This window comes from Aulostomus chinensis, chromosome 18 (genome assembly GCF_037954235.1).
Source record: "Aulostomus chinensis isolate RoL2024-O1b breed Wild chromosome 18, RoL_Achi_v1.0, whole genome shotgun sequence".
NCBI lineage: Eukaryota > Metazoa > Chordata > Actinopteri > Syngnathiformes > Aulostomidae > Aulostomus > Aulostomus chinensis.
In genome coordinates, this window is record NC_141337.1 from 7,971,400 (window position 1) to 7,995,928 (window position 24,529).

At 41.8% G+C, this 24,529-nt stretch overlaps 1 protein-coding gene across 1 annotated transcript in view; it reads left to right on the forward strand.

Moving 5' to 3' along the window:
* The first annotated feature begins 9,978 nt into the window (after nt 1-9,978).
* znf385c (zinc finger protein 385C) overlaps nt 9,979-24,529 on the forward strand; it is a 130,350-nt gene continuing 115,799 nt past the window's right edge. Inside the window, exon 1 of the mRNA XM_086185549.1 lies at nt 9,979-10,085. The gene's annotated coding sequence lies outside the window, so the exon portion shown is untranslated. The remainder of the gene's footprint in view (nt 10,086-24,529) is intronic.

Below are 24,529 nucleotides of genomic sequence, written 5' to 3' on the forward strand. Positions count from 1 at the left end.
CTCATGACCTGCGGGAGCTCCATGTGTGAGGATAGGAGGCAGTTGTTTTAGAAAAATACGAGAGATCAAATAGATGATTTCTTTTATTCACAAAAAGACTCTGGGCAGAAATCCAGGTTTAATATTCCTGTAGCATCCTTTTCTAGCACCCACGCCGCCTCTCACCGCTGCAAAAGCTCTCTTCTAATTCAGGGAAAACATTAAACCTTTTAAAAATTACACCAAACACATTCAGTAAGCCCTGAGAGCATTTGCCCTTTGTGTTAAAAGCAAAATTAAATGGAACCAACATGTGATTTGAAGCTCTCTAACTTGACGAGGAGAGACAACCTTCCTTTTGCACGCTGTCATTCATTTCTACACCAAGTACTTTCAGTCTATAAATGGACACATACTTTCCCATACTTTCTTCCCGTGCTGATGAATTAAATTGACAGGAGAATTTAGGCTGGTGAAAACAAAGTGGATTGAGGCAACGTTAATGCATCTGTTTCTGCTCTCAAAGGAGACATTTGCATTTTATTTCAACGTAGCTTTTGAATATATATTTGAATAATTCAAACACGTTTTAAGAAATAATTAAGATACCTTTTAATCCAGACTTATATAATTAATTCACATTTCCATATTGGGAAATGTGCTTCTTTGCCGTCTCCAGATCCAGCGGGGCAGATAGATTCCCTTCTCCCTTCTCTCTTAGCACAAGGAATGGAAGTGGGTGAGAGCTGTAGCCATATTTCTGTTTACATTAATTAAATCGAAAAACTCCTCATCTTACAAAGCTGACCATGATCATTAGCAGCAGTAACTTTTCTCGTTATCCGTAAACATTTTGTCTTGTTGCAGTTTGATAAAATGATGTGCACCATGAAACGGGTTTCACATAATATTCCTCTTTTTTTACATAAGACAAATATTTCAGAGCTGTCATTTTCAGTCGCGAAAATAGACTTTTAGTCACAAGACGTGAGTGGATTTATATGATGTGGCCAATCATGAATGGGAGCTGTGTCATTGGAATTTATGTCACTCAGCTTTTCCCTCGTGAGTCTGGGTTGAACATGAAGGAGATGAATGCCGAGGACATTGGCAGGAGTCCATTATATCAAAATGACAGATAAGCAATGATGGAGCGCTGGTCGTCTTCTCTCTCGCTATTGTGCTCAGGTAGTGTAGAGAAGGACGAAGGGAGTGTGATTTGCATCGCGGCCGACTCGGGGAAAGTGGGTTTGCTCTGGCGGGAAATGGTTCTTTTTACATAGCTTAAAATGGAGCGGGCCTTTCTGACATTTTCATAGCCCTGCAGGCAAGAGTAACCTTCAGCAGAAAACTGAACGATTAAAGAAAAAGGAGGTAAAATGGAAAGGGGGAGGTAGAGCGAGAGGTGAGGCAGAAAGCGAGGGAAGTGATTGCATGGGAGAATTTCAAATGATTGGAAACTGAGTTTGGGAGAAGGGATGGGTGAGACCAATAAAGATGGACAGAAATAGACACAAATGGTCTCGAGGTCAGGAAAAGGTGCCAGAGGAGTTCACATCCATGGGTAGAAAACAAGGCAAATAAAGGGAATAATGGCGGCTAATGCCTGACAAGGCCAACAAATACATCTCATCTGCAATTATAAAGTTCACTAAGCGACATATTTTAGCTCTGACTGGTGAAGTCATTCAGCCTTGAGCCTTCTGCTGGTGGATGACAGATAAATCACACATGTAGCAATCATAATAGCCATGCAGTTGCAGTCTGAGTAAATATTTCATTCTTCAGTTAACCTGATACGTGCGCATGAAGTGTCCCCTTTCCTGTTATTGTCTCGTTTGAGTGAACAACCACCGGTTATCTCCATCAATTACTTGAACACAAATTTTCCCGGATTTTGGGTGAAAGCGAGATTCTGAAACAGATTTAGCAACTTAAACGGCACATAACACTAGAAACGCGCTCGGAAGGTGACGCTCTCCACGAAGGTCCTTAGAAATGTGAAATTAAAAATGTGCAGATTCGTGAGTCAGTTTGTTTATCACTGATATGTCAGTTCTCATATCACGAGCTGCTGTAGCGACATTATAACGGTCTTTGTTTGAGCAGCAGTGATTGGTTGATTTGCTCCGGGCTACTGAGTTAATCTTCAACTCTTTTTATGATTTCTTTGTTGTTTTGAGTCAGTTTTCAAGTGTTTATAATGGGCTCTTAAGACATGAGTCTCAATAAATGCATCTATCTATCCCACTGTTTGTCCCTTCCCACAAAATGAAACCCATTTCAAATGATGGAGACGCTGACCATATCCCTCTTCTTCTTTGTTTTTGTTCATTTGCCTAACATCCATATCTCCTGGAAACCAAGATTGTGGAAGAAAAACAACAACAACAACAACACCAACAACAACAAAAAAAAACAAACCAAGAAAGTTCATAAAAGAAAAATATTCTCCTTGTGATCTGGATTTGTAAATGAACAGGTTCTTTTCGGGGGCAGGCTCCATCACTCTGCCTGGTTTAGTGCAAATTGGTTGTGGTGTTTTTTCGTAACCCTGCTGACGCTGACAGATGGCACAGAAAATATAATCTCCTTAAATTAGAAATAGTTCTATTATGCACACTTCCATAAGCTTATTTTATCTTAGGGGCATGACGACTGGTTCCATCCCAGCATGTGCTGGATGACACACTGAGCAGGTTGCTCGTCCACCATATTGTTTTAGCCCCCACCTAATTTGACTTGCGGGTCCTCAGACAGGAAGTCCGATTTTAAATCCACGAACATGTTTGAAAGTTTCTTACTGACATGGAAACAATGCATCATGGGTAAATCTTTGTATTTTCTAGGCTGTTGCTCTCTCACGCTCTGCCTCTGCTGATACAATATCCCATTTCCTGATAATAAGCCTTCAAATTTATTAGCGTTATTACAGTATCATATCAGATGTTGTTGGTTGAAACCTTACCAGACGGTCAAAAGGCTGAGAATTCAGGAGAAACAGTAGGAAAATAAATCCTAACTATGGGACTGTGCAGCCAAAAGGTCTGATTCTATCAGTAAATAGAGCTAAAAGACCCTGATTATGAGTCGTCTCATTTCCTATAAATGACCTTTTTTTACATTCAAGGAGTTCTGCTATGTATTAGGTTTCTTGTATCACACTCACAAATGAAGAGACTTTGTAAAGACACTTTCATTACAATAATCTATTTCTTTTCTTATAAATCTGTCTCTCGTGTAATTAAGTTAGGCCTTTGGTTCATGAACTGTGACTGTTATTACTTTTGAAAAGGCCAAGATGTGCTTCAGTTCATTATTCATTTTAGTCCGCCATTCATTGCATGCTCCTCATTTAATATCCAGTGTTATACAGGGATCTAACATATATTTCTAGATGAGCCCTCTGTGATTTGGGGGCAGCTTTGGCTCTGACTGTAGAGCAGGTCGTCCATGAATCTTCTTTTGGTGGTTTGATCTGCAGCTCCATCTGCCTCAAGTCTCATCCTTATAAGAAATATTACAATATATAACTGGATGGTAATTGCATTCCTCCGCTTTGGCAAACTCAGCCAAACTCAATATTAAAAAAAGAAGCTGTTTTTCATTGGTTAAACAGAACCGCTCCAAACTATAATTTGTTCCTCCTCGGCTCATACAACACCCCACCTTGGTAAAATTCAGCCTCACAGTTATTCTACAAAATAGGAATAAAATCAAGCACGCCCAGATGTGCTCGCCGCTTTAAATGCCCTCTGGAATCGCTCTTGTTGTCGTCTAATCACATTTGCGGCGTGTCTGAAATGCGTTGTGTGATTTTTTGCGGTGCGTTTTCTCAACGTTGCTCAAAATAACGAAGCCGTCGTCTGAATTTACACGTTCTCTCTTAAGTTGCAGGACGTTGAGCTCTCGAGGCCATCATGAAAATTGTTTTATTGAAATATGCGTATCATCTTGTTCAAATCAATATTCAGCTGGATATACATATTAAATGGGATATCGCTAAAGTTGGACCGCCTAAACGTCTTAAGTTCTTCCTCTCTGGACTCCAGATAGCAACAAAAATGAAATGTGAGGATGGTTTCAGCACTGTGACGATTAATAATGTTGAGGAAATCCTTGTAAAACAATGAGAAGGTCCCAGTTTTTGAGCTCTCATGCAGAGTTCTTGCCACGACGCGAAAGACGCTTAACAGCTCAAGCAGTTCTCACTATTTCCCATAAACTCGCTTCCTGGCCAAAAAAAGAGTGGGAACAGGCATTTCCACTTATTGCTATGTGTCGTCTTTTCTTACGTGTCCTCCCGGTGGAATAAAGCAGCACTCGTGTGTAATGGTAGTGTGAGAGCTGGGAGGCCTTGCAGCTCACTGGGATAAATGCCCTGAATATCAACAACATCCCTGGGAGGTTAATTGCTGAGTTATAAATCACAGCAGACAGTTCAGTTATGGGTTCTATGGCTTCAGTGAAAGACTTTCCTCCAGTCCTGCAACTTCTACCGTCTAACACCACCGTACCAACGTCCCTTTGATTAGTAATATATTCTGGGACCTGATCTAGAAACAAAATGTCCCCTCATTTGTTGTCTAAAGGCCTGGAGTGTGCATGCTAATGAAATTAGTGCACATTTAATTCATCTTTGAAGATTTACTTGATTTGCACTCATTACAAAACATGGAGGTGATCATGAAATTAATTATGGAGCCTTTTGGAAATATTCCACGATGTCTATTTTTTGTCACTGATGCATTATAATGTGGGCATTCAGATCGCTGACATTTTGGATTTGTCAAAACAAGAAGTAACTGTTGTTGGAACATGAAAAATTGGGGCAGTGTGGCGGCTCAGAAGGTTCCAGGTTCTTTCTGTGTGGTGTTTTGATGTTCTTCCAATGTCTGTGTGGGTTTTCTCATGCGAGAGCTGCAATTCCCTCCACTATTAAGACGTATTAATACTCTAGTACCAAGCAAGACACTAGAAAGTATCAGAGCAGGTCCCCAGGGTGCTGCACATGGCTGCTCGCTGCTCCTCAGAACATGAATTAAATGCTGAGGATGAACGTCCTTCTAATCTCTGCAATTTCCAACAACAAAGAAAAAAGAGACGGTCTTCATCTTCTATCTTGAGAGTAAATCTTTCTATTCGATTGAAATGAAAATAATTGCATCATATTTGTTTACAGGAGGCAGAGGTAGGTTGGAATCCAGACCAGTTCAGTCATTTAATACCACAATATCTTGTGAAACATTCCTACATTGGATTGATCTCAAATCAACCAGATTCTAACTTTTGAAAATGGAACAACACCTGGAATTGCTCCGTTTGGAGGACACACCAGACTACAATGCTGGACAACCTCCTTTTCGTCCCTGAGCAACTTTCCCCAGGAGGGTTCGGGGGACGCTACCTTTGTATCTACTCCAGGAAGAAGGTGGTCACCTCAGAAGTCCCAGGAATTGAGGGGGTGGGTCTTATTCCTCTGAACTTCTCTGGTTATTTCAATACTTTCTGCAGGCTATTCAACTGCCGTGATTAAGAAAATCCACAAACTGAGCTTGTTTAATATTGCTGTCGATGGTTCGGGCCTGGCTAGCTGCGCATGCAGAAGACGACGGGAGACACACGACCTGCAACGAGGAAGTGGAGAGTTTTTCAATTGCCAGTGAACCAATCTGCATCTTCCTGATGGGTGTTTAGACCGCTGCTGACACACTGGGCCTAAGGAATCTTTTAAGGCCCCTGGAACTAAAGTTTTGGGAACGTTTGCTTGATTGGGACAACGCAACTTTTTGAAATGACCCCAAGCACCTAAAAACAGTAGCTGTAGCTTCTGGGAACGCATAAGAGCGAGCAAAGACGGACTGCTGGTGTCTGTACCTTATTTTAGTGAACAAAATCTAAAATAAAACCACGGAAGAGGGCGAGTGAACAGGACGCCAGGAAACCCCTGGTGTGAAAAAACAGATCAGGTAAACGATACTGAATGCTGCAGTGGCTTATGGGATTACTTTAACTGGGCTCGTGTTTCTCTAATACCTGCAGGGTGGTCAGATGTAAATTTAGGACTTGCTTCTCCAGGGAACACTTTCACACAACAGTCCTTGTCAAATGCAAAACAGTACTTTCAAAGGCGGGAAATATCTCGCTTTTCACCATACTTAAAAAAAGGCGTTGAAAATTTGATTTAAGTGGAATTCTTCCCGTCATGGAAAGCCCAGACATTACATCAGGAAAAAAACAACTCAGCCAGTAACCGTCTAAAGGGAGTAGATAATACTCCGAGATGAAGAAGTGTAGTTTGTTTATGCTGCTTTCAGATGACGAAACCCTCTCTTGCAGAGGGGAGCGCGGATCTACGTGTTTAAGTACACTTAAGTATTTTATTACCACATCTAAATTTGATGGATTTTTCGAGGCGTCCATACTGGGCTGGAAACAGACACGGGATTGTAAAATCAAAAGTCCATAAAAATTCAACTGTAAATTTAGCCACTTAAAAGAGCTTTCCTGCTGCCCAAACCTTAATATTTCCATATTAATTTTCCTTCCTTTATACACTTTGACAGCACTCACGCTGTTAACCAGCTGCCGGAAGTGCTGTTAGTCCTTGTCCTACTTCTGTTTTGCTCCTTCTTGACTGGGCTCACTCTCGTCCATCAAGGGCTCCATTTAAAGCTGGCTTTTTAAGTTCACGCTGGATGGACTCAGCTTGCCACTTTGGTTGCTGTGGAAACCAGGTTGACGCATGGACAGGTTGTTGAGAACATTGTGAGTGGGAGTTGGAGAGGCTATAGAGACCTGTCAAGATTTATGGATCGCACTGTACAGCTCAACACATCCACTGGGGATTTGTCCAACAGGGGAGGAAACACTTTGTATGCAAATAAAGACGCAAGGTGAAAAAAACCCATCCTGCTCTAGATTACAGTAGAGAGATATGGATCTTTTTAGTCTGCTAAAATAAATCTAATTTATGATAGTTTCATGATCATTAAGGGAATTAAAAACATTATCGTTTAGTGCTTTCATTTGACATTTTTCTCTGCTTCCATCACTTTATTCAAAAGTGACTGATGGATAGAACCATGACCTCCTGGTTGGTTCTTGTCCTGTGCACACACAGGAGGAGGTCTATCCACAATTAATGCACCTACAAAGGATTTTCAAGAATATTGATTTGTGACAAATGTCAGGTATATTTTTTTTAAATGATGCTTTTGAAAAATAAAATGTTTGGATTATGTTTTTCCCCTGTTGATGGTAACATTTGTATTGTTTGATTCATCTTTCTTAATCAGGTCCTAATTATTTTTTTCTATAGACTGGAGGATTTATATTTTCGGGTTGTCAATGCTACACAGACCATTCTGGTTAATGTGAGTTCAGTTTTTAGTCCAAATTTAGCTCAACTGTCCACTGGGAATTAGGAATAAAAATGTTTTTCAGGTCAAAAGTCAAAGTCAAAATATGGTTGCCATGACACGATTTTCTTTATAATGGAAGATGGTATTTGTTTGCAAGCATAGAGGCCAGAAGAAGGTCAACCTGCCACAGTTCTGTAGCAGTTCTGTAATAGTTCTGTAGTGGTTCTGTAGTAGTTCTGTAGTGGTTCTGTAGTAGTTCTGTAGTGGTTCTGTTGTAGTTCTGTTGTAGTTCTGTTTGTTTGCTGGACAGAATTTAATGAAATTCATTGGAATATTCACCCAAAGGAATGAGTGATGAATGGAGTCAATCTGGACGCTGGAGACGTTTGGCAAGTATTAATTAGTTGTATAATTCTGGACATGACACAACAAGTGAGTCTATGTCAAAAGGTTGAAAGACAAACTTCCTGAGTGCTTTATTGTTTTGTTGGAAATGAATGTCAGTGACTTTCGATTTCCATATTGTGTGATATTCCAATTGTTTATTCTATGCTATCAAACATTCTCTGTCTTCATACTGGAGGTCGTTCCCTAATGGTGACCACCTGACAAAGGTCACGGTTGGTTCTAGTCTATAATCAGCCCTGTCAGGCCTGAAAGGGCAAGTTGCACCAGCAGAGCAGTGGAACCTTATGCGAGGCAGGTGCATGCTGGGTGGATGGGTTGCAGGGTTTGGACCGTGACCAATCAGATAGCTCCTAGGGTTTTGAATCTGGCTTACATCCTGCTCTTTGGTCAGTAATATTTGCAGATTGAGGGGACCGGTCCTGTTGCTTGGAAAACGACAACCAAATAAACAACAACAACAAAAAGAAATCATCCAGAATACAAAGATTCTTAAGAGATCCCTTGAAGGAAGGACACCATTACATGAACCATTAAAAACAAACCCTAGATTGATGGACTGAAGACTTTGAGGCATCTTAGAGATTGATGGCGTCCACGGGGAGACACAGCAGTGTTGTGTTTCATTCACCGTGGTCTCTACGTTCTTGTGGGTTATTTTTATGATCTCTACTTGTTTGAGTGCCAGCACATTTGCATAAAGAAGGACATATCTGCTGCTCAATAGGAGAGCCAAAAGTGTTCATCACCTCACTGGTGACAACCCCTTCTTTGCATCTCTCCCAGTTGGAGTCATGCTTCTGTAAATGAGCCTAGCACACTATATTCAGGGCAATTGACCTTTCTGTTAATCACAACATGCATCAGGTTGAATTACAGTCAGCGCACAAGCCAATAGAAAGTAGAATCTAATGAAACCAATGAATTATGATGAGCCCATTAAACTGGCAAGTATTTAAATCACATCATCAGCAAACTCGACGTACTAAATAATGTTTTGCTTGGATGAGAAGGGGAAGGCTGGCATCCCGGGATGTTTGTTGTTCCTGCAGTCGGCTCAGTATTTAGGAGTCTGGGAAACTCTTCAGAGCTTCCAGCGCAAACGCCAAAGTGAGTGGACCGTACACTGTGTGTCACATTGGATTTTACAAGTAGCATTCACAACACGCCAGGGCAGTACGGTGTCAGACATTATACTGACAGTCATTTCTGATGTGTTAACAGGCAGCTGGGGAACCTTCACCAGAAGGGAGGTGAATGACAAGTGTGAATGCCAAAGAAACCCCGGATCAGTTTCTTAGTCTTTCATTTTTGGCAGCAAACAAACATTTTATAGTAAAATGGATGGCGACTTACAAAAACCAGGAATCTAATTAAAACCTGTATTTCTGCGGCTGAGGTCAGCTCGTACTAGTTTAAGCTATTTTGACTTCATTGTTGTTTTAACTCGCAACGGGCTTATTTTTCCGCCAGATGACGTGGATTTCTCATGGGAATTAACTCAAGCCTTTTTTTGTTCCCCCTCAAGAAAACACATAATGTATGTTTTGATACCTCAAGAAAACAAAATGAATTTTCAAATTCATCGAGACAGTAGAAATATAGTCAGTTATGAAGATCCTTTAGAGAACATATGTTAAGAATAATGAAATGAACTATGCAGAGCTATTTACAGAGGATAACAAGATAACGTCATAAAAAAAACAAACCCTTCAAATCACTAAAGGAATGAGGTCTGGGACTTCCATGCACATTTTTGGAAAAAATAATTGCAAAATTATAAAATGGAAAAAAAAACGTGTTTCTGGTTTGATATTCGTCTTAGATTGATAATAATTACCGAGTAATATTTGTCACATAACAATCAGTCACATATGCCTCAAACAGCAGTTGGGTGAACAATTAGTTCGTGTCGAGCAAAACCGACAAACTGCACATCCGGCTTGCAATTTCAAACTAAAATCTGATTTATTCGGGTTGTAAAATCTTTTTTAAAGTTTACATATACCCGTTTATCAAGTAATTGTTGCTGTAACATATATTTTATAGAGTAAATTTAGCCTCTTTGGAGGTTAGATAGATCAACAATTTCAGCTAAATCGGTCCGGCAATATTTTCTGTCTGGGCGCAGCGCTGGATACTTGTATGCTTTTATTTTGGAGCAGGCTTCCGGTACAATCTTGTCTCGCTGTTTTTGACTTGAACAAACCGCTGCATTGGGAAGCTCTGCTTTTTTTTTTCTTTTTTTTTTCGTTGGCAGCCAGTCTTTACAATCTGTTTCCTCAGTTGCTGGGCACTGACGAGCGTACCGGGAAAGTGGGAAACGGAACGGCGCCGGTAAGTCAACGTTTTTTCGTTTCTTTTTTTTTTTTCTTTCCCCTCCCTGGCGTCATTGTCATGCGTGAGAATTTTGTTTGGAGGTTTGGAGCTGAAATTTGTGTGTTTGTGCGTGTATGTATTAGTTTCAGGTGTGTTGTCCCGCTGGGGCTCTGACAAGACGGCGACGGTTGTGGTTGTATGTGTGTGTGTGTTTTTTATATTATTTTGTAAAGTTTGATTTTTTTTATCCCCTTCTATCGCCGGATTTGCGCGTCTTGATCTAATTGGAGAGTTGATGCGTAATTGGGCATCAGGAGCGCGCGCCAGACGTTTAATCTCTCCCACTTGTCGTCCCGGAGCAGCGACACTGGGAAGTGTCTGCTGAGTGAGGAAGATTTAAACGAATGTTCTTGGAGTTACTGAATGGAACCCAGGCGGTAGAAGACAACGAAGGCAGCTCCATAAAACCGTCACAGCACAGCTCCAACTTGATTTGTGCATCTTCTTTTTGGTTGTTTTTTTGGTGACACTAACAAGTAAAGAGGTAGCATGAAAAAGTATTTTGGTGGCAACGTGTTATAGTCTGCTGTGGGTGGATTATTATTTTTTTTTGGGCAACATTTTCTCCACTCTACCCAAAATTACAGCTCCATTTTGACATATGGTCTTGTATTTCCACGGTTGACCTCTTTGTGCACTCTCTTCTGCAATTAAACCCATTTATCACCTTTTAATGCTGTTTTAGAAAGTATAATAATCACTTGAAATCACTTAAAACAGATTTTTTATTGAAACGCGTGATGCGATGAAAGTCATAGTTCTTTCAGTAGTTTGAGGATATAATCTGAGTTTAATACTAATGATCACTGTGGAATTTTAGGTGCTGCTAGAAAAGCAGTATATTATTACTGCTGTTCTGTGCAGTACGCACTCTTTTAAAAAAAAAAAATATATATATGGGACATGTTTTCATAATGAGCATTAATTCACCCCACTGCCTCTGATGCAGATCCACTGGGACACATATATTGACAGAATTAACAGACCTCTGCTCATGGAGGAATCCTTGAAGTTCCACCAGTGATTATCTCAACAACAACAACAACAACAACAACAAAACAGGAAGTAACTAATAAGGACATTTTATAGCCGTAGCTGCACAGACAGTTATCTGTTTGTGTACACAGGTTGAGGATCATTTGAGGACATCATCTCCAGTGTGTGGAAATGTGATTATATTGAATTTCTTTTTTCCTTTTTTTGTTGCTGTCAGAAGAAATGAGTGTGATAAATCAAGAGAGAAATCACAGGTGTGATAAAGAGAAACTGTCATAGCGGCGGCGGTGGCGCGGTGGCGGCGGCGGCTCTGTACAGGCAGCAGATTTTTGAGTTGGCTTCTGTGCCGAATGGCTGATAACCGCTGCAATCTGTCTTGCTGTTTTGATAAAGTGTGCCCTACATTTCTCTTGGTCTTTTGTCTTCTTATTGTTTTTAAGGCTGAGCGATGCTGAGGAAAATGTCTAATTCAGATTATTTTGTCTGATATGTCACTTGCAGTGATTCATAACAGAGGGAATCAAATTAAAATGACAATGCTGGGGGTTTTGCTTCTTCTTCTTCTTCTTCTTCTTCTTTTGTTTGCAGGGTTCCGGACCAAACAAAATTGTATTTTCCTGAAGCAAATATCGCTCCGTGTTGAAAAAGTCAGATATGCTGGTAGACCGCAATTCTTTGTGTCATCTGCTGTCGTGATGTTTGAGCAATTCCTACCCAAAGAAAGATGGTGTCTAGTAGTCCAGTAGCTTGGAGCTGTCAGTTATAAGCCTTTTTTAAAAAAAAAATTTAAATACAGTACATGTTGACAAGCAAAAATCATAAATCCAGAAGGAGTTTTGGCCCCGTATGAGAGGTTGGCTGTGACTGAGAAACGCTAGTTGGTCGACTCAGGTATAATTATGGTGACCACAAATGAGATAGAAGAGATGAGAGGAGCCTCTCGTACCAGTTCCATCTCCTGCCTGCTGCTGTTACACTTACAGTCAATTACAGCAGAACAGAAACATGTACTGGTGGAAACCGCATTCGCGTATTCTCCTGGAGAGGAGCTTGAGCTTTGCTGCTGTGTCCCCTGGAGCTGATGCCAGCTGGATCGCACGTAATTGCTTATTTTACTGAATACTTACCAATGTTTTTAGTACTTTCATTCTGGGCAAAAACAAAAACTCAAAAACTGACCTCTTTCGCAAACGCGCACTCTAATTCCTCCAGTATCGTGTAATTGCATCCATCGCGAAGAACATAAGAACCGTCATTTCAGGTACCTTTGTAGTCGACTTCCTGTTTTGCATAAAAAAAAACAAAGCTTTTGTTCTTTGGTTCATCACAATTGGGGGGGGGGGGGGACTGGCGTTCAATGGGGTTTGATCTGATGATGTAATGGAGCACCTCTGTCTTGCTAGTGTGGCCTCAGACTCACCTCGAACCTTTGGGTGATCAGTGGGAAACTTATCCTCTAAATCCACGATTCCTGAGCTGGCGTACGCGGGTGGCGGGATGATGCTTAATGTTGTGTAAATTGGAATTATTATTTAATTTTATATCGTGAAATAGGAAGCAGAGTTGCAGCGATACTTTGAAAATAATTCCTGTAGGTTTTAGAAAGATATTCATACAGTATATTCCCATTGAGAGGTTCCAACATGAAATTTTCCCCAAATTCCATATCCTAAGTATTGAAGAATCTTTGCTTCTGTAAAGTTGAATTAAAACATTTTGCGTCTTTTCTTGTTTTTAAAAGATTGTGACAGCAAAAAGAAACTTCAAGTTTCCCATTTCTTGTTATTTTATTCAATCCTGAATAATTCATATTTCCTTTTCCTTCTGTGTTTTAAAAGTAGCTAGTAGTGACAGAAATGATCATGTATAGAGAAGAGAAGGTTCCCACCCGCTGGTATAGCAGGGTGATGTTCTCTGGTATATATAATTGCTCTTCTGTCAGCTGTCACTCATGTCGCTGCCTCACCTTATAATTTTCTCTGTCGTTTTGCTAAGCTGCTGCTCAAATTGCTTCTCGCTATTTTGTTTTGACCTTCTGTCCCTCTACATACTGCTATCATTACCTGCTGAGCCAAGGTGACACTGATCAACACACACACACACATACACACAGCTGGAGGCCCACGATAGAGTTTTGGATGTTTGATGACCTCTCTCTTTGACAGCTAGTCTCGATTTTTATCCTTCGCTGAAAACGATCAGAGTAGTGGTAGTGACCTTCAGCGGGATTCCGTGAAAAGTTTTGTACTAAAACTGTGACGCACCTGCTGGTCGCTATTTCAATTGCCAGTACAAACACACAGTTAATTCCCAATTATCCCGGGGGAACTTGGCTCTGGAGGACATCGCTGTCCTGTCATGACCAGCCTGTTGCTCTGCATGATTGGACAAAATTGTTCATGTAAAAACACAACATGAAAAGAAACAACAAAAACATCATAGCTTTGGTTCATGACATACTTGTATGTGGGGTTTTATTATTTGAAGCACGCTTAATCAGAAGGTTCTACTCCTTGAAAAGTCATTGCTTAAACATTAAGCTATCTACACAGGGTTTTATTTCACATGTCATTTGAGGGAGGATGAGGAGAAAGTGAAAGCGCTTGATAAATTCCCACATGTCATATTTATTCTGATGTATCAGAAATATCTTGAACAAAAAAGCTCTAATAAATTATGAATCCTGCCAGCACCCCCCAGGAGTCGGGCTGGAGTGACAGACAAGTAACCAGCTGTGCAGAACTTTGCATCCTGGGTGAAATGAAAAAGGAAAATATCTAAAAGGCATGACCCCCCCTAGCCATGCTGTCCCTCTGTCCCGGTAGGAGTGACAGAGTGGTGGTAACCTCCCGGCCTCTTGCCCCTCCGCTGGTTGGTGCCCTATGTGAGGCTGGAGGTAGTAGGCAGAGTGGGGGTGCACTCAATGGGGGTTAGGGATTCTGACAGCTGCGCAGAGCCTGCCTCAGGGCATGCAGGCTGCCCTTTTCCCATTGTAAGCCCCCGCCTCCCTCAGCCCCCTGCCTGGCTGACTGGCAGGCCCGGATGGAGGTGACCAGCCCAGGGAAAGACTCAGCAGAGGTTGGCTTGCTTCGCAGCAGGGAGCTGGAGAGGTGACACTGTTGACCCAGAGGAGAACAGACTTACACCTGGGCTGTACATTCCTACCTGCACCTTAGTGTGACGGCTATCTCGCTGAAATTCTGCAGTTTGCACGACTGTGGTGCCTCTGCTCAGGTGTTTACAGGCCTCAACAGAACCTCCACGGTTCCTTTTAAAACAGTTCTAAGGGACTACTTTTACAAACGTGCCTTAAGTTCAGTTTTGCCCCCCTGGCATGGTTGGAAGATGTGGGCTTCAAAACAGTACAGAACTTGGATGTGACACCATTGATGAACAATGGTGGGAAAGAGTGGTGTTTCTTACTAAAAGGAGTCCAAATAATCCTGAATGTCAGTAATGTTACAATCATGAGCTTTGTGCTGCTCTCCATTGTTCAGACATCACCCTTCTTCAAAACAGGAAGTTTCATCACACAGTGAAGTGTTCACAGCTTAGTTTTGACGTAAGCAGTCTCAGGCCCGTTCAGTCCCAGAACAACATGAGTGCTGCCCGGCGGGGGAGCGGAGAGGAGGGACAATCACACCTCTGAGTTGTAGAAGGCAGCCGGGCCAAGCGCACCTGGTTAGTTTTTACCCCACCTCACCCATTTCATGAAACCTATTCATACTTCCAGCTGGAGCAGAAGAGAACAGGAGCTGGTGTAGAGTAGGAGTTGAGCCTCTCACCTCCAGTAGAAGCGTAGGCCAGCATCTCATCAGTGGCTCATTCTGCGTTGAGCTTCTTTTGATCTCGTTTGATTTGTTGCACCAGAAGTCTGCCTGACTGCCGTGAGCCGTAGGTACATACGCACAGATGTGAGTCAGTTGTGACTCACACGGACAGTGTCCCCAGTGTTGCATTCACTTACACAAACACGTGCGCACACAGTGGAGCGTTTGTGCCATTGAGCTGCGGCTGAATGAAGGTGCTCTGAGGTTGAACACTGGTTCAGTGTGCTCGCCCAGGTAAGCCTCGTGAACCGGCCCTGCATAAACAACAAACACTAAATAGAGCTCTTGTTTGGGTCCAGCTACGCTCAGCAGGAAGGGTGGAGGCTCAAATCATTTGATCAGAAATATGCTGCTATAAGTGGCTTTCATGAATATGCAGGACGTTATGAGCAGCAATCTGTGTGGCAACTGGTGTTGATATTTTTTCACACGTATTTATGGAGGTTAGGCTTGATGAGCGTGCATTACTTTTTTTCCCCCCTAATTCCGTCTTTTACACACATCGACACCTGCGAGCCACCCGGTACAGCCAGTCTCTCACTGTTAGCTTTCAGAAGCAGCTGTGGGTTAATTGCCAGCTTAAGGGTGTAAAAGTCATCAATATTGACAGAAGGAAAAAGTGAATTTGTTTCCTCTCAGGATTATTTATAGCAGAGAAGACATGTTTTTCAGTCTTGACGGTTTGTGTTGAACCCATGTCCCTGATAGCGCTGCAGGTTTTTCACTGGCAGGGTTATGATGGCAACATTAGTGAAGGCATTTCATGTGGTTTTGTAGGAAATACCTAACTGTGAAAGAGAGGGCAGTGCTGCACTGACAAAAATAATCTTCTTATTGATCACGAGCCAGCTTTACTCGATGGTTACATGTGAAAGACTCACATGTAGTATTTTAGATAAAAGATACTCAGCAGCTGAGGGTCACGCTTCCATCTAAAAGCTTTAGAAATAAAATCAGTGTGATACTTGATTATGTCAGTTCATGGAAGGTTCGTATTTAACATGTGCCTACACATTATTTTTAGTGGTGTGAAAAGCAAAAGTTAGAAGGGACTTAGGGTTAACGCTGTATTCTTTGTACCGGCCAGCAGGGGGCGATTCGTCTTGTTCCAAAAGCAAATCTGGTCCTTGAGAAAATGACTCAACTTCTCTTGATTCATCATCTCCCAATTTCTTTTTCCAATGAGTTTATGGTTTCAGCTCACCGTCAGTACATCATCGAGTCTTCAAATGTAAATGGATTTTTTTCATGTAAAATACAGCAATTTCACAAAAGCAGAAACTAACTTTCCTTGACTGCTTGTGTTACCTTGCCTGGCAGCTGGATTCCTAAGATTGCACTCGGAGCCATCTCCTCCAGCTTTCTGTTATGCACGTATGGCCTTGTTTCGACCAATCAGCATCCTTTGAGGAGATCTAGGTGATGACTACGACACAACAGTGGCTGCTTCCGCACGAGTGAGGGCGATGCTGTTGTAGAACTGGAGGACATTTCTTTGTTGAAGGAAGAGCAAAGAGCAATGCTTAAGGCTTTTCTCGATGTTGACGGACATTTTTGCTCTTCTGCTGACCTCCTTTGGTTTCCACGTCAGTTCACTGATCTTGAACTACCCGTGACGGACAGAAATACGGACAAATGGTTCATTATATCACCTGCTAGGTATTATTGATTGTCTCTGTTCTTTTTTGTCTGTGTCTCAAAACAAACCACATCAGGTTAAGTAGCTAATGCAACTTTTTCAATCCATTTTTGTCGATGATGTGTTTCAATGCATACAGAGAGTAAATCTGCAATCTCCACTCACTGGGGTTTCTATCAGTAAACATCTCAGAGTGTCTGGTCCGGACCAGCGTGTCAGAGCGGTTATTGGAAAGACAGCAGAGTGCCATCAGCTGAGCATTTGGATAGAAAGCTGGGCTTGTGTCGACTGCTGTATGAGAAGAAATTTAATATTTAAAATAGTTTGTGAATGAGGCCTGATTTTTTTTTTTTTTTTTATCAGGGGGTTGAAGACATTTTCTTGTCATTGCAGTCATCCAAACGTGACACCAAACTCAGAGAGGATGTGGCTCCCCCGAGGTGATACGGTGTCACCAGATGCAGCAGACCTCATTATTCCTCAAATCAACCATCCTACCAGGGTCCAACAAAATCCACCCACAACTTTTTTTTTTTAAATTATCCTTCCAACAGACAGACAGACAGACAGACAGACAGACAAACCAACGCCGGTGATCACATTAACCTCCTCGGCGGAGGTGATGATGAATATGTAAAACAAGCAGCCATCAGGCTCGGCTGGCACCCCGCTGGTATTTGTACCAGCATCTATTTAACATTCAGCTATCAGGGGCTTGAGATGAATTAGAATTGAACTTTTACATGAAATCACAGTATCAACTTTGTGGAGCAGTTATGAAATCTTGTTAAAAAACATAAGGTATTTTCAACAAAAAAAAAAGAGGGGGGGAATCTCCTGTTCTCAAGTATTTGCTCTTGAACTAAACAGTCAAGTTGGAGGTTATGCAGACAACCGTCGTTACCTTGTCAGGGAAGCGGATGTGTAATTTTCTCAAGTGTCACGCTCGGCTTCCACTTGATATCTTGATGAAGGACAGATCTCCCACAAAACATGTTGAAATTGCATTTGAAAATGATTGTACTAATGTTTTCTTCATTGATTTATTTATTTTTTACTTATCCAGCTCCATCATGTTTGAATAAGCCACAGTGCTGCTGTCTTTCTGTGGTTTTTCATCTTACATTCACACGCTCATCCTCTTGGGAGAAGCATCTGTTTTATCTCCTGCACAGCAAACAGCTTCTCATCGGGCACCCGCAACTACAGATATCGGCTATCAGAGTCATTACAGCCGGCCGGAGTTGGTACCACAGCTTCCTCCAAGCCACCCCCCCCCCCCGTCCCTTCTCTCATTGATCAGACTGGAAAGACATCTAATCCATGCTGATCACAGTAACCTCTACCGTCTGGAGGGCTGTGTCTGAGGCACACAATCTCGTCTGCCTGTGTCTGTTATTGAACCGTGCAGGCTGTGATGAACGCAGGCTGGATATTGATGGGAGTGGCTCAGGTCGCCCCAGATAGCCTGCAAGCTTTAGTGGGCCTGTGATGCCACTATTGACGTAGCAGCTGACTCAGAACTGCTTATATCATTCAGCTGCTGTTTTCATTTCTGTCTTGCACAAGTGTGTGTGGGGGTGATGTGTTTTTGCACTGTTTGGTGCCTCTTATCATCTGTATTAAAGTGGTGGGCTGAGAGTTGGATGAAGGAAGCAAGGCCACCTCCACCGCTCCCTCAGCACCCCATCCAGTTAAAAACCCGCCGTAGCCTCAGAGAGGCAAAAGCAAGTCAGGTCAGCTTTATTTATATAGTGCCAAGTCACAACAGAAGTCATCTCATGACACTTTAAAATAGAGTAGGTCTAGAGCCATTCTTTCTGAAATAATTTAGTTTAAAGGGAGCTAAAAATCTCCCATAAGAAAGCAGTTCTGTGACAGTGGTGACAATAAACTGCATTTTAACAGGCAGAAATGTCGAGCAGACCAAGGCTCTATGTGGGCGGCCATCTGTTTTGACTGGCTGGGGTGAAAGAGAATGAGAGAGACAGTAACAGAGACTTACAGAGAGAGAGAGCGAGAGAGAGAGAGAGTAATAGAGACTTAGAGAGAGAGAGAGAGAGAGAGAGTAATAGAGACTTAGAGAGAGAGACAAAGAGATGGGACAGGGGGTTGATACACAACAACAAAAACCAACAGCAGTAGTGGCTGTAATAACAGAAATATGGCTAACAAGAATGTCTACAAACAGCAACATTCTCAAGCATAATATGCAATTATGAATATCTATATTAATATATATTACTATTACAGATATTTGTACAATATTAATGCTGATCTTAATAAATATAATTTAATTTATAATGTAATCCAATAATGCTAATGCTCTTACAATACTAATAATGTTAATATGAATTCAGTATTTATGATAACAGTAATATGAAAGCAAAGCTAATAGACAAAGTGCTAATAATACTGATATCAATACAATACTGATAATGCTGATACACTGAGAGAAGTAATAATGCTGATTCCCTACCCAAGGGACCCAAAAGTTGTATATGATTGTGTTTATTTGCTGCTCACACTCACGCACACACACACACACGTGCGCAGCACGCACACACATGCACACACATGCACAAGCACAAAAAGAATTATCTACATTACATGTCCTTTTTAAAATGACAGACTTCAAAATACAAGTGCTGGATTATTAGGCTGTATTTCGTAAACTGATCAATTGTATTTTTAGCATTAAAACAGCAACAAAAACAAACACATAAAAACGAAAAACCATGATCCCGAAGCTGTGATTGGAACTCAATCTCAATGATGGATTTTGTGTAGCGTTCCACCCCTTGCTATCATTAATTGTGCTGACGTTAATAGCAGTAGTAGCAGCAGTCTTTGAGCAGCAGCCAGGACATCAGCTCTCAACTCACACGGCTCCTGCACACATCCACTTACTGATGCTGCTAAATCACCTCTGTTACCTGCATTGATTCAGTGCTTCTCTCTTCATTTCTTACCTGTTCGGGTAGTCGGAGCTTGTGCAGCATACCCAGAGCCGACTGGTGGAATAAGAGTGCTTCTTCCATTGATTCATTTTTAATTTCTCCTTCTTCTAGTTTTGTAACGAAACTGTGTTGAATGAAGCGGCAAAAGCTGAACCTGTCAAGACTCCTTTAGATAATGGCTTGACTTTATCTCTCCCTGACTCAGTTCAAGCCATCACATACTCATACTGGCCTGACAGACGCTATAATTGAGCCATATATTTTTCTCCTCAGTAAAAAGATGAAGGGGCATCTTTCAGGGTCCTTCTCCGGGGAGTGTTTTTGCTGACAAAACAGGGCCTGCTGGGGTCAGGTTAACAATCGTAATGACACTGTTGTCAGAGAGGGGGCACAGCGAAAATATAGATAAAGGGAACAGAGAGATGGATGCATCTCTTCTCTGAGAGAACCATATAATAGTTAATTCAGCCGAGCCTTGGGAAGAGTGAGGGCTGAGAGGAAAATACTGACTTAAAGCTTCCAGAAACAACTCTACAAGATTGTTAGTGGTAAGTGTCTGTTTTCCTTTTAACGTGTGTGTGCGTGTGTGTGTGTGTGTGTGTGTGTGTATGTATGTGTGTGTGTGTGTGTGTGTGTGTATATATATATATATATATAAAATATACACCTAGCAAGAAAATCCAGGCACACTCAGTGGGAGTAGGTGGGAAGGGAGTAGAGATGAAGCCATTAGCGCCCACCCCCACCCCCCCACCCCCCAACTTCAAGCACTAGCTCACATTTATTTTAATTGACAAAACATTACATGGTGTGTTTTTGAGATCTGAACTCCAGTGCAATACAGTAAATGACAGGCCTACTGAGTATTCGGGGGTCAGACTGCTAGATGGTCTGCAGAATCACAGCAATACCTCACCAAAGTGGACTTAGCCCCTCTAAAACTGTGCTTGCTTTCCCTCCTGCTTCATTTCTCGCTGACTCCAGAATGCAGAAAGGGCCAGCCATGTACGTATTAGCTTGAAGCTAATGGTTACTGACTTCTCACAGCAGCTACTACAACAAATCAACAGCAAAAATGCGAACACTTCCAAACTCTCAAGCACACCACGGTCAAGCTTTGATTTTTTTTTCTGCTTTTTTTTTTGTAGCATCTAAGATTTACTCTCCAAAAATATTATTCAGACTTTTTACTCACAGTGAAAATATTTATTTGTTACAGCAGACATACAGAACCCCCCCCCCCCAAAAAAAACCCAACAACAAACAAACAAATAAACAAAAACCTCCTGTTCCCAGAGGGAGCTTATTGAGTCTTAATGATCCCAGTGCTGTGAACGGGGCTGTGCAGGAGCCTCTGCCTGGCGACGCCTCGGTGACCCTGGTCTTAGGAACAAAGCAAGAGCCTAAACAAGGTGCTCCTCTTTTTCTTGACAGCCAAAATGAAACACAAAAGTCTGTTGGAAATCAATATGGCTGTGCTGCAAGAGAATACGCTTGCTTTGGTTTTGGCCAATGTTTTTTGATGGAAAAGGAAACATCTGAACCAGACAGTCGGCGGGTTGGAGCTGAGCTGAGCTGAACACACATTATTTACGTGTTTGCTTGTAAGATCAAACTACTGACGTTTAATACCCCCCCCCCTTTAAATGAAGCTTCCTTTCATGAGGATTATATATTTTAGAACCGATCTGAGAGAAGTGTCATCCATCAGGGTTGAAAAAAGTATTAGGAACACCACTTTAAATAACCTGTTCAACAGCACCATTGCAATAAATCAGCACTTCTCTCAAGACTGACCGAATAACAACTGAAACTTGTGGATTTATTTATTTAAGGCCTGTTATATTTTTACTGCATTAGATGGACATAATCCCCTTATATCACAATTTATTTGGGGAGCGGTTGTAGTAAGTAATTTCTTATTTTCACAGCTTTCATTTTACACCTCTAGAGCTTATAAAAGACACAAAAACAAACTGAACCCCCCACCTCTCCCTTTTTAAAAAAATAAACAAACCAAAATAAAATATTCTATATTCACACAAAATGGTATGAAAACAGTGCTGGTTACAACAGGCAAATGTAAGTTGACAAAAATGACAAGCTTTGAATATGTTTTCTCGATAAAGCCTGTTCCTGTTGGCAGAAAGAAACCCGTCGGTACAATGAATGAATGGTGGCAGCACGTCCTTTTAGCATCGAGTCGTACGAGATCAAAGTAGGCAGTTGACAATTGGTTTTCATTGTAGTTTGCACGTACAAGCCTGTTTCCTACTGCTGCATAAGCATGTTCTTGAACTCGCTAATGAAGAAAGTTGAGGTAAAATTAGGAAAAGGGAGAAAGGAAAAATCTGTTTGTGATTCTCAACGATTGTGGATGCAAAGGTTACACGTATCACAAAAAGCCCTAATAGTATGGAAATGTGAGCCCACGCTAGTCCAAGTACGCTCCCCTCTATTGTCACCAGCCTTAATGTGAGCGTGGCTGGAACTGTCTTGGCCAGTGCCCCCATACGAAAAATGATCAATTCTTGTATTCTATTAGCAGGTTGGAGAACAAATGCATTAAACACAAACACCTCTGCTGGTTTCAAGCGCAGTATCACCTTGTTTGATGGAGTCAATCTACTGTCATGGGTCTCTTTAATTTCTGTGGACGCTTTGCAATGTAGAGTTTGCCTAAAATCCTCTTGACAACATGATGCAAACATGTAGCAAGTGCAAGAAATGTGTTTAATATTCCTAAAGGGAGTGATTTCAACTATCTGTGGGGGCAATTTTATGCAAATGTTTAACTTCCCTGAGTACGAAACAGTAGTATTTTGTGTATAAAATGGCAGTATTACAGCATCCTGACTTTCGAATTGTCTTGGAGGAAAACAAGCCTGGTGAATTCTAGTTGTTGCAGTTTTGCTACTTTTAGTGCAAAAAGGATTCCCACATCCCCTCCCGTACCAATTTCAAAAATATTTCTACTGGATCTTTTCAGCAGTGAAATACTTCGTCAACACCACTCTGTTATTGCTGCTGGTTCTCTGCAGCCTACCCACTTCACAGCCCCTATCAAGGTGCTCCTCTTGGCTAAACTTTTCTGTGGCACATGAACACACAGCCTTCCCTGGGACCAGTCTAACCACAAATGCGCACACACTGAAGGCTGACCCCTCGCAACATACAGCAAACACAGAGAACAGCCCTGTTCCCCCTTAGGCCTGGGATGTGGAGGCACACTGGAGCCTTCAGATGGATGAGGGGCGGAGGACATGGCTGGCGGGAAGGACACACATTGGAGCTCTGTGTTTTTTTGCATTTAACTTCCTCCTCCACCTCTCTCTGGCATTGGCCTTTCTCTGCTTCATCCCATTTCCCTTCTGTCCACACACACACACATACACACACACACACACACACACACACCTTTGATACACCTAGAACCGTACCTCCTGCTTTCTTGCCTTTTCTTCATGTCTTCTGTGTGATCTCCCAAGCCCATAAGCTCCAGCCAAGTTGATCCAACTTCCTTGGTACAAGCAAGCTGAAGTCCTCCCAACAGCGTTATGGCTTTATACCAGAGAGACAGAGTGAGAAGGAAGAGGAGGCCTGTCTTTCAAAGAGAGGAGTAATGGGTCCTGAGGGCACTTCTCAGCTCTCATGTAAGCCTGCTCGCCCTTGCTTTCTGCATGCCAAGAGAGGTGTTACATAAATGACAAAATATCCTCAATGGCCACTCTTTGTAAGCTAAAAGCCTTCTCCCAGGTTGCTGTTTATGTTAATGACTGCAGTCAGAGCTTTTCAAGTACCTGGATGATGAGCAGCTAGCCTAGAAACGAAGGAGTGCCTCTGACCTTGGCCCACTTCGGGGAAGCGCTCTGGTTTCTGACTAATAGACTGTGCCCTATTCTTTCTCCCACAACATGCACTCAAAATAGCTCTGGCATGCCCCATTAAGCAGCATTTTAATTGTTTAACATGGCATACTCTGTCCTTGGCACACATTAAATACTTCATTTAAATGTCAATCCCAATTAAAGATGGTTCAAGGAGGCGATATTTAACTGGGAACAAGCACGATGCTGAAGATGCAGTAGACATTATCAGCTTTTAAGGATGTTTGAGTGTAACCTTCAGTGTCATTTTTTGTTGTTTACCTGATGACTAACAGATAAATAAGAAAGACCTCTGTAAAGTTATAATTTAAGATCGGAGTACCACTCTGCATAAACACTTGAATCGTGGCTCTTGGGGAAAACGTAGAAAAAGCTGGGGCTTAATATATAGAAAGCTTTTCAAATTAAAAATATTCCAAAGCTTTTTTTTTGTTTGTCTCGAATGAACATAGATTGTTCTAAATCAGCAGTGGAAGCACAGCACAACTTCCTGCTTAAGCTACTGTTTTAGAATTGCGAAGAAGAATTGATTTCCTGTTAGTCGGATAACTGAGCTAAGTGGGAAATAGCAGCATCCTGTTTCAGGTCTTATAAATTACGTGATATCTAATCAATGCATAGACTTGCATACTCAGTACAATCTCAGATTCAGAACTGGGGTATTTTTCGATACTGGTATTGGAAAAAGATTTAACCGAAGTGTCACTAAAACATTGCCCATTTTTGGAGTTCCAACAGATTTTGAAGGCAAAAATAGTGCGCAATAACGTGTTCCAATAATGCTGAGGTTACTGTTGGATCCTCAGTAGCACACAGACGGGGTTTTGACCATTTTGTTTTTTCTCTTTTTAGGGCCTTAATTTAATGAAATTACAATACTGAATTCCTAAATTACATTTTTCCGGGCTTAATGGGGCGATGTGGTCTGAAGGAGGATTTTGTTTTTTCCCAATCCAGAGACTAATCAGAAGCCTGTGATGGATGTTCCCAGCGTGTTCGGTTCCTCCCTTCCTTCCTGCAATCGTCACAGAGGCCTTACCCTCCACTTATACCCCCTCCCCTCCAACCTATTGCCTGCTGTGTGTGTGTG